We start from the raw sequence: 11,150 nt of genomic DNA on the forward strand, positions 1-11,150 counted from the left end.
GTACAGTGTCTAGCGTTAATGGTATGCTGTAGCAACGATGTAAACAACAGGAAATGGTGTTTTGCACAGCAAATGATTTAGCTACTAATTCCTATTTATCAGTCAAACTGCTGTAAACACACACACACTTCATCGGCACGTGCAGCATCTCTCTATGTGTGTGACTGCATTGATTTTCTTTATGCAGCTTTTCCATGCGTTTTACATCGCAGATAATGAAGTCGCAAACGATATGTGGATGATTCATATTGCTTACACCTGCATATTCCTGATATATGTGAAAGAGGTTGTGTAACGCGTTGAGTTTAAAAAAAATACAGGATATCTCACCTAACTTGTGTAGAAGCAGAAAAATAAATCAAGTCTCACACAGGTCTCATCCCACATCTTGTGCTTTATTCTTCTGTCAACAGTGTCACGATATATTACAGAAAATAACTTAATCCGAGCATCAGAGAAAAAGAAAATGAATGTCCCGCACACATGTGCTTGTTACACACGTCTACAGAAACATCAAACATTCACACACACACACATAGACACGCGCAATAGCGATGTCTCTTAAAGGAGACGCACCACATTTTCACTCGTTACAGACACTTGTCCAATTTTATTTTAGAGAGCGGGCATGAGGTTGACTGACTGTTTACACAGCAGGAAAGCGCGTGCTTGTACGGGCGTGATGTGGAGCCGATCCGGGATCCACTTTATGACGATGACCAATCAGAGTCATTTAAGGGCGGGCCTTGCAGAGGAACTAGGAGATATATCAGTCGTTTTCATGTTAGCTGAGTAGCTGTATATAATCAAAGTGAGATTTATAAAAAATAACGTGATTTCCTTCAAGTAAAACATGAGCACACATTGCTTTGCATCCTATTAACACAACCAAGCCTTAAAATTACATTCTGAACCACCCCTTTAAGTACAGCAACTAAGAATTTGAACTGGGGGAATGACACAACTGGAGGTAAGATCCACAATGCAGGTTTATTCAGCGTCAGGCAAGCAATGGTCAAATCAGGTGCAAACGGGTATAAACAGGCAGTCCAGAATCGTAGTCGTATAAACAGGCTATTGGTCATAAGGCAGGCGGCTAAAACAGGAGAACGAGGATAAACAAGACTGGGTCCAAACACGGAGAAACAAGACAGGGAGAAACACATTGTAATGTCATCAACAGATTAACAAGACTCTGCAAACTGGATGGGTGAATGAGTGGCTTAAGTAGTGAGAGCAATCAGTCTCTGACAAGGCTCAGGTAGTGAGAATGTAGTCAGTCTAGATGAGTGAGTAAGGGTGTCTGGGCGAAGTGCATGTCTGAATATGTAGTCCAGAATAAGGCGGAAGTGTAGTCCATGGTTTGTTGTGAGTGAGAACCAGCGATCTAACTGAATACGATCGCTGGTGATCGTGACACTTCCCATCTCTGCATACAGTAAAGTTTATACACAAGCACAATTAGCTGTTTATCAGAAATAGTTGCTACAGTTTGAGCAGTGGTTCTCAATGTGGGGGTCAGGATGGTTTTCCCTGGATTTCCAAGGACAATGAGGGGGGTCGCTTAGTGATTTCCAAAAATCTAATTCATTTTAATAAACCATATTGTATCCATAACCTACAGAAGAAGAAGAATATAGTAGTTAATAGTTACATTAAAAAAACAATAAGCAAATAAAAAGCCATCAGCCTTTTGATTTATTTATTTTTTTAATCCCTGGGGTAATTATGTTACATGAAAGATACAGCACATTGATTTTATGGCATCATGTTAATATTTCTGAAACCTTTACGGCACTCACATCAAAAATAAATACAGGCTACAATTGAACATAAAGGATGGTCTCCGAGTGGCGCTTTTCAAAATTAAATGATGAATACATTTGGGCCTATTGGTGTGTGTGTGCCGTTGTGTGCAAGGTTTACAGTTAAAGTTAGAATTATTAGCCGCCTTTTGTTTTTTTTTCTCTCTCTTTTTTAAATATTTCCCATATGAGAACGGAAATTTTCACAGTATGTCTGATAATATTTCTTCTTCTGGAGAAAATCTGTTTGTATATTTGTTTTATTTCTGCTAGAATAGAAGCAGTTTTTAATTTTTTGAAAGTCATTTTAAATTCAAAATTATCAGCCTCCTTAAGCTATTTTTTTTTTTTTTTCGATAGTCTACAGCAGTGGTTCCCAACCTTTTTCTTAGGGGCCCCCCCCATGAACATATACAAACATTGGAGCACCCCCACCATATAAATACACACGCACGCACACACATATGTACTGTGTGTATATATATATATATATATATATATATATATATATATATATATATATATATATATATATATATATATATATATATATATTTTATATATATATATATATATATATATATATATATATATATATATATATACATACAGTATGTGTGTGTTTGTGTAATATTAATATATAATATGTATACAAAATATAAAATAATCAGTTTTAACTTGTCTTGGCCTTCAATAAAACCAAAATTTAGGTAGGCTTTGACATACTGTCTAATCTTTTTCTTCACCTCTAAAGAATCACTGCATTTACGTTTCTCTGCCATTTTTGTTTTGATTTTGCCTTTACGAGAAGTTGGACAACCACATTGCGCAAGTGAGCAAAATTTAAATAATTATTTAAAGTTATTTATTTTAATTATTTTTACTATTATGTTGGAATTTTAAGCATGTGTTTTGATTTTTTTTTTTTGGTACTTAAAAATACATATATAATAGTAGGGCTGCTCAATATTGGGAAAAATCATAATCACAATTATTTTGGTCATAATTGTAATCACGATTATTCAAAACGAGTATCAGAAAAAATACAATAAAATTATTAGCGCTCCTGAGAATTTTTTTTTTATAAATATTTCCCAAATTATGTTTAACAGAACAAGGAATTTTAACAGTATTTCCTATAATATTTTTCTTCTAGGCTTATTTGTTTTATTTTAGCTAGAATAAAATCAAGTTTAAATATTTTGAAAGCTATTTTAAGGTCAATATTATTAGCCCCCTTAAGCAATAAATATTTTTGATGACTTGCCTAATTACCCTAATTAAGCCTTTGAACTGCACTTTAATCTGAATGGTTGTATTTTGAAAAATATCTAGTAAAATATTATGTGCTGTCATCACAGCAAAGATAAAATAAATCAGTAATTAGAAATGATATATCAAAACTTTTATGTTCAGAAAAAAAAACTTCTTTCTATGAAACAGAAATTGGGCAGGAAAAGTTAATATTCAGCTAATATTCAGGAGGGCTAATAATTCTGACTTCAAGTGTATACATACAGTTATTTTCCAGCCTGCAAAGGAAAGAGAAATAAATACAATTAAATAAAAATATTAAACAAACTGCTTTAAGCATCTTCACTGTAAGAAAAACACTTTAGCTACAAAAATCCTTCAGAGAAACATTTTCTCGTTATGTATGATTAATGATAAAACAGGCGGCAGCAGGAATATTTCGCGCTGTCTCTTTAATGGTTTCTCTTTCACGTCTTTTGATTCTCAACTCGTTTGTTTATTACACAAATGGGGGCTAATATAAATAATCACGAAACACCGCGTTTTGACACCTATTTGACCATTAAAGCGCTCACGTTAATGACTTTAGATGTCTGCGCTCCTCTGCTCGTCTCAGTGTGCGAATGAGAGCGAATGCTGACTGGCCGCATGCTTCTGGCTGCGTGTGCGTGCTGCACACACACATTCGCGCTTTTAAGAGCAACGCGTGCACACCTGGAAAGGTGGCGGTATATGATGCATATAATCGTTTATCTTGATTAATGCTTTTTTATAGTCGTTTGAAATCGAAATCGGATTTTCGATTAATTGTACAGCCCTATATAATAGTGGAGCATTTTTATGCCTTTTTCTACCTCAATACTTATCCTCTCCCGCGCCCCCCTTGTGAACTCTGGCGCCCCCCTTAGGGGGGCGCGGACCCCAGGTTGGGAACCACTGGTCTACAGCACACAGGTGTCAAACTCAGTTCCAAAAGGGCCGCAGCTCTGCACAGTTTAGTTCCAACCCTAATTAAACACACCTGATCAAACTAATTGAGTCCTTCAGGCTAATTTGAAACCTACAGGTAAGTGTGTTGGAGCAGGGTTGGAACTAAACTGTGCAGGGCTTCGGCCCTCCAGGAATTGAGTTTGACACCCCTGGTCTACAGAACAAACCATCGTCATACAATAACTTGCTTAATTATCCTAACCAGCATAGTTAACCTAATTAACCTAGTTAAGCCTTTAAATGTCACTTTAAGCTGTATAGAAGTGTCTCAAAAAATATATAGTCAAATATTATTTTCTGTCATCATGGCAAAGATAAAATAAATCCGTTATTAGAGATCAGTTATTAAAACTATTATGATTAGAAATGTGCTGAGAAAATCTTCTCTCCGTTAAACAAGAGTGGGGACAAAAGTAGCATTGATTTTCTCTAACCCCTGGCAACATTTGCTTTCCAGGCTTTAGCAGCACATTCAGAATCCAACCCTTGATGGAGCTGCCAAATATAACCAGATTGACCATGTCCGTATTTTAGTTTTTAAGTGCAAAAAGTAGATCGTTTTAGCTTTTGACAAGTTCTGTTTCTCTTTTCATGCATCACACTGATGATCAATCCACAGGTTTAAAAAAACATCCTTGAGTTTCCGATGTCTGAGTTTTTCAGTTTAAAAGTAAATCAGGTATAAATGTCAAGAGTAACACTGTTATTAATGTCCCTGCTAATAGCCATACCTTATTTTTCACTTCCACATTAGAGTTTTCAGTAGGCACAAGGGATAAGTTTCTGACAGTATGATAATGTTGGATAAAAAGATCACAGGTTCAAGGTATCACAGTATTGTGTTTACTCAGGGTTTCTGCAGGTTTAATCAAGTTTAAGACCCTTTTAAGACCATAAAGAATGAAATTTTAGACTTGTATTATAAGGTTAACATTTTTTTTTTCTTGTGGCCTTGTATTATCATGAGGAATCCATTTGTTTTTAGTTTTTTTCCTGCTGATTAGGGAATTTATTTGGGGAATTTGCTGTAAAAATGTCCAACAGTTGTTGTGAACTATATCTGTTTGCAATAAAATACTTAAATATGAAAAATAAGGTTTTATTGAGATGAGTTGTTGGTCATTAGATGGATATCGGCCCAAATTAACTAGCATTAATTAGACAAAGCAAAATTAAGACCCATTTAAAACAATTTAAGACCTACAACACAATATGTCAGTGAATTTTAGGCTTTTTAAATCCTAAAATTGAGGGTTTTTTTAGACATTTTAAGGCCCCACGGAAACCCTGTTACTGCTGTAAATTATTTCTTTTTAAATGTCTAAGTAAAAAAACAACATCTGTTTTCCCCATGTAACACAATAGATTACATTTATATAAACATTTATAAAATTTTGGAAAAGTAAACATGTCACAATTAAAATAAACCATTGAAACTATTTTTATTAGCTTTAAGAACAGATTTCCTTAAAACACATAAAAAACTACTTTTAAAAACCTTTTACATATACCTTAGGAACAGTATAACAAAACATTTTTGTGGTTTTAATACCTTGACTTTTCAAACCACGTTAAACTTTGAAACTATAATAAATAATCAAAAATATTCAAAAATTGTGTGAATTTTTTACTTCACTTTGTTGGGTTGCTTTTGAAACCTTTGATGAAACTGAAATTTTAAATGAAAATGCAGTTTAGCTTTTTGCAAAAATAAAGGACAAAATATGTTTGCAGTTAACATTAACAAGGTCATAGTAAGATATATTTAAAATAAACAAGATTAAGCCAGTAAATCTAGCAAATATTGTTGTGTTACTTTCGACCCACCCGTGTTTTACTTTCGTCCCAGCTGATGAGGTCAGAAGTAACAATGCAACTTCTGTTTAAGTTTAAATTCATTTAAAGTTGTTCTACACTTGTTCAAAATACCACCCGATGTTAACAGAGCACACTCATGAGTTCGTAACCACAGCAAAAATGTATTTCTGTCTAAAAGAATATCTTTTAAAAATAGTTTTTATGAAAAATGGTACTTTCGTCCTCGCTCTCATCAATATAGGCCTAAATTTGACTCTCTCAGCTATAATTTGAGGACATCCAAATAGGAGTAGTGTTTACAACTCTATAAAATGTAGCCCAGGTACGAAATATACTTTTGAAATAACTAAGCAGGTGTTACTAATTGCTCTCCAAATAAAGTAAAACATTACTATTGCTTCAGAAACAAAGAAGATCCAACAGAGATACGTTACGGGAGGCCAAATCAACAGTTTGGTGCTAAGAAAGTGAATCGCACTGGTGGTCTCTGTAACATAAATTATTATTTTTTTAAATCCAACAGTAATGTAGTGAAAACAGGAGTCAGGTGAAGACTTTACCACAGCAGACAAAGAGGCTTCACCACACAGTGCTAATGGTGCAAAAGAACGAACATTATAATTAGCCAAAAATCTTGCTCTGGCTTGTTTTCTTTGAAGGATGAATTTAAGATCACCCTGTACCAGAATGATTTATAAAGGCTTGGAACAGCTCAGGATAACACAAATACTTTTGTTAAATATTTTACCACAAATGTACTGAATTTAAAGACTAGTCTTGTGTTGCCAAACCGTTCAGAAGGTACAATCATAGCTATTTTTCATAACGTCTGACAGCTAAAAAGGCACAAACCTGTGCAGGTAACCTCAGGTCATGCTTGTCACGAGATCGCTTGGTCATGTCTGCTTTGGTCGGCTCTTTGTCAAATCTTTGCTATTTAATAATGGCTCAACTTATCAAATTGAGCTGGTGATCAAGTTTGATATTCATACTCTGTCGAGAAAGTAGGTTTTGCAGTGAATTCAAAAAAACAGAAAAGTTCTCATGACGTCTTCAAAGGTTCTAGTTTAGAAATATAGGCTTACATTCTTCAGATTTTTTCTTTTGTTGAGAATGGAACTGCCAAATTCTTAACCAAAAACAGGTCCTGGTGTAAATTGTATTAGCGCATGGCCAGTAAACAATGTTGGAACACTTTTGTTTTTTCAACAACAATAAAATAAAAATGATTAAATGCAATCTTCATTTAGTCACAAATTCATAACAATAGGGTATATTTGGAGATAGTGTTTCTTCCCATACAGATAAACTTCCGGTGAATGGTAATGTGACCTTTGGTAATGTGATCAGCATTGATGTTGTAATTTAATTAAAGTAACAATCAGTTAAATAGACTTTGGCATTCATTACTTGCTCAAGCGTAAAAGCTCCATTGAATATACTGGGGTATAATAAATGTCTATATGTTAAAGACATGGCGGGGAAAAATGAAATTTAATGGAGTGCTTCTTGTACAATCTGAGACCCACTTTATATCGGAAACGCTTAACCCAGGTTACTGACAAAATAAAAGTTCTTTAGCATACTTTGACATATACCTTATTGGTTCTATGTCATTTTCCATTTTAGTATGATTTTCTCATCCCCCAATGACGTTTGGATTTAGAGGTGGCCTTTGGGGCCATGCCTCCTTTAACAAATAACATACAAATTTTAAAAAACTGTTGGAATTAACCACTTTTCCAATAATTCATACAATAATTTCATTTCCTTGTGAGATTCAGCTGAAAAAAATACGGCTGCTGGTTTCAGCTGGTTCTTACTGGTCATGTGCTGCTCAGGACCAGATTAGAACCATTAGCAAAGAAGCAGCTTAAATTAATTACCCTAGTTAACCTAGTTAAGCCTTTAAATGTCACTTTAAGCTGTATAGAAAATATCAGTAACACTTTATAATAACTACTAACTATGAACCAATTATTAGGCAATACCAAAAGTGACTTCGTAATCTGTTAAGCATTCACTTTACATTAATAAATGTTAGTAAGCAGTTTGTAACTGCAGCTACAAATGCTGTATTCTTGACTTATAAGCACATTTATAATGTGCTTAATAATTGTACTTTTATACTTTGTTAATGATTTATTTTTCATTACTAAATTAAGTATCGCATTATTTACATACCATTTATTTAAGCATAGTTGGTGGTTTTTTAAGATCATTCAGAATGAGTCAGCAAATGATTAATAAAGTAATGAAATTAACATTTATAATTCTTGTTATTCAGGCATGTACCAATAGTTAATTTGTATGTTAGTAAATGCTTTATTAACTCAACTTCATCCAGTTTTGTGACCTAATCTAAAGTGAGGACTATTTATGACAATTGAAGAGTCAGTTAAATTCTAAAAAGGAAAAAAGTACATAAACAACATTATTCATTTCTATTTATTTGAAGAGACACAAATCAAACTGTAACAAATAAAAGGAAAATCTGTGCAACATGATCTAAAATAAAATTACTGTACAGTTTAAACATTGCATCTTACTATATTGTTAAAATTATTATTTTGTTGTTGTTTTATCCAATTTTGTTGTATTTTGACACTCCTGTTATTCAGCAATGTTTAATATTTACAGTCATTTTGCTTTTTAGATAAGACTGCAATGATTATTGTTCATTTGATACCAAACCTTTAATTATCATTTATAAGGATTTATAAAGCATAAATAGTCCTCACTTTAGATTAGGTCACAAAACTGCATGAAGTTGAGTTTATAAAGCATTTGTTAACATACATAGTAACCATTAATATTTGCCTAAATAGTAAGATGTATAAACCTTGATTTTAATAGTTTATTAGTTATTTACTAACTCATTCTGAATGATCGTAAAACCTCCAACTACTCTTAAATACAAATGGTTTGTAAATAATGCAACACTTAATTTAGTAATGAAAAATAAATTATTAACAAAGCATGAAAGTACAATTATTAAGCACATTATTAATGTGGTTGTAAGTCAAAAATACAGCATTTAGCTGCAGTTATAAACTGCTTACTAACATTTATCAATGTAGAGTTAATGCTTTACAAATAATGAATTTACTAGATGCTAATGCTTAATAAATGGTTCATAGTGTGTAGTTATTATAAAGTGTTACCAAAATATCTAGTAAAATATTATTTACTGTCATCATGGCAAAGATAAAAGAAATCAGTCCTTAGAAATGAGTCATTAAAACTATTATGTTAACAATTCAGGGAGGCTAATAATTCTGACTTTAACTGTATAAGCATTTATTTGCCAGATATATTCAACCTCACGATTAATAGCGTCACATGCTCTTGTTTCAAACAACCACAAATAGAGCCACTCTGCATATCATTGAGTACATGATCATAAAGCATTTTTAGCTGAATCTCATAGATAATACGATTACAAAATTATTTGAATTCAAGCAGGCATTTCATGTATGGTAAGCGTGTAAGCGGTCCAGTAAGCGTGGTAAAATACAGTTTATTTGTAATGTATGCTACTAAACCTGTACAGGGGTCATTTGTGCTGACTTTGCATTACTTTGTCTTATTAATATACTCCTTATTTATATTATTTACAAGTTGGCAGAAAGAACATTGAGCCTTGGATTGAAAACACATCTCCAAACATGAGATATGGACTTTAAACCCTACGAGTCTGGTTTGAATTGGATTTGTAAACATTAAACACAGAGAACGTCCAAGCATCTGTTGTTTTCAATTTGGCTAAATCGCATTCATTATTGGTTTTAGACATGATTTTTGACATTTGTGTTATTATTTAATAAAGAACAAGAAGATTAGCTTACTAAATGACTAAACCCCGGGAAGCCCAATCTTTCTTTTCCCATAAACAAGATCAAACTGAAATCAGATCAGATTTGTTTGTTTAGTACTTACTTTTTTCCCTTCTACTCTCTTCTCATGCACAAACTGTTTTCACATGTAACTGTGCCTGAGCATGTAAATTCCACTGTGATAATTATGATATGTGACTCTACACCTCCAGTTTTATGTTGCATGGGTATATTTTTAGCAATAGCAATGGCCAAAAATACATTGTATGGGTCAAAATTATCATTAAAATATCAAAAACTGCCAAAAAATTATTAAGGTGTTAATAAAAGATCACGTTCCATGATGATATTTTGTAAATTCACAGTGTGCATTGCTAAGCAATTTACTTAGACAACTTTATAGGCAATTTGTTTCAATGTTTCAAATGTTCTAACCCTCAGATTCTAGATATTTAAGGAGTTGTACATAAGCCAAATATTGTTCTTTATATAACAAACTTAGTTTATTAGGGTGATGTGTAAATCTCCATTCACAGAAAAGGACACTTATGACTGGTTTTATGGTTTTGTAATCATTTCAGAACAGGTAATTGTCTGTTTCATATATTCATAGCAAACCAGTACCTCTCAAGCTCTATAAGGTTGGATGGGAAGTGACGATGTACAGCCATTTTCAGATCTCTCCAGAGATGTTCAATAGGATTTAGCTCTGGGCTCTGGCTGGGCCACTCAAGGACATTCACCGAGTTGTGAAGCCACTCCATTGATATTTTGGCAGTGTGCTTTGAGTTATTGTCCTCCTGTAAGATGAACCGTCGCCTCAGTCTGAGGTCAAGAGCACTCTGAAGCAGTTTTTCATTCAGGATGTCTCTGTACATTGCTGCATTCATCTTTCTCTCTATCCTGACTAGTCTTCTAGTTCCTGCTGCTGAAAAACATCCCCACAGCATGATGCTGCCACCACCATGTTTCACTGTAGGGATGGTATTAGCCTGGTGATGAGCAGTGCCTGCTTTTCTCCAAACGTAAAGCCTGGCATTCACTCCAAAGAGTTACATTTTAGTCTCATCAGACCAGAGAATTTGTTTCTACCATACGGGCCTGATTGGTGGATTGCTGCACAGATGGTTGTGCTTCTGGTTCTCCTCTCTCCACAGAAGAATGCTGAAGCTCAGACAGAGTGACCTATGAGTTATTGATCACCTCCTTGGGTAAGGCCCTTCTCCCCCAATCACTCAGCTTAGATGCCCAGCCAGCTCTAGGAAGAGTCCTGGTGGTTCCAAACATCTTAGGGTGCTTTCACACCTGTAAATCGATTCAGTTGTTCCGAAATAGAGATTAGAAATGTTACATTGTTGCTCTTTGCTCTTGGAGCGGTTCGCTTTCACACTGCAAAGTTTCTAATCGGACCAAAAGAGCTAAAAGAAGTCACGTGCGAGTAAACTCT

Source organism: Danio rerio, chromosome 6, assembly GCF_049306965.1.
Source record: "Danio rerio strain Tuebingen ecotype United States chromosome 6, GRCz12tu, whole genome shotgun sequence".
In the NCBI taxonomy this organism is placed as follows: Eukaryota; Metazoa; Chordata; class Actinopteri; order Cypriniformes; family Danionidae; genus Danio; species Danio rerio.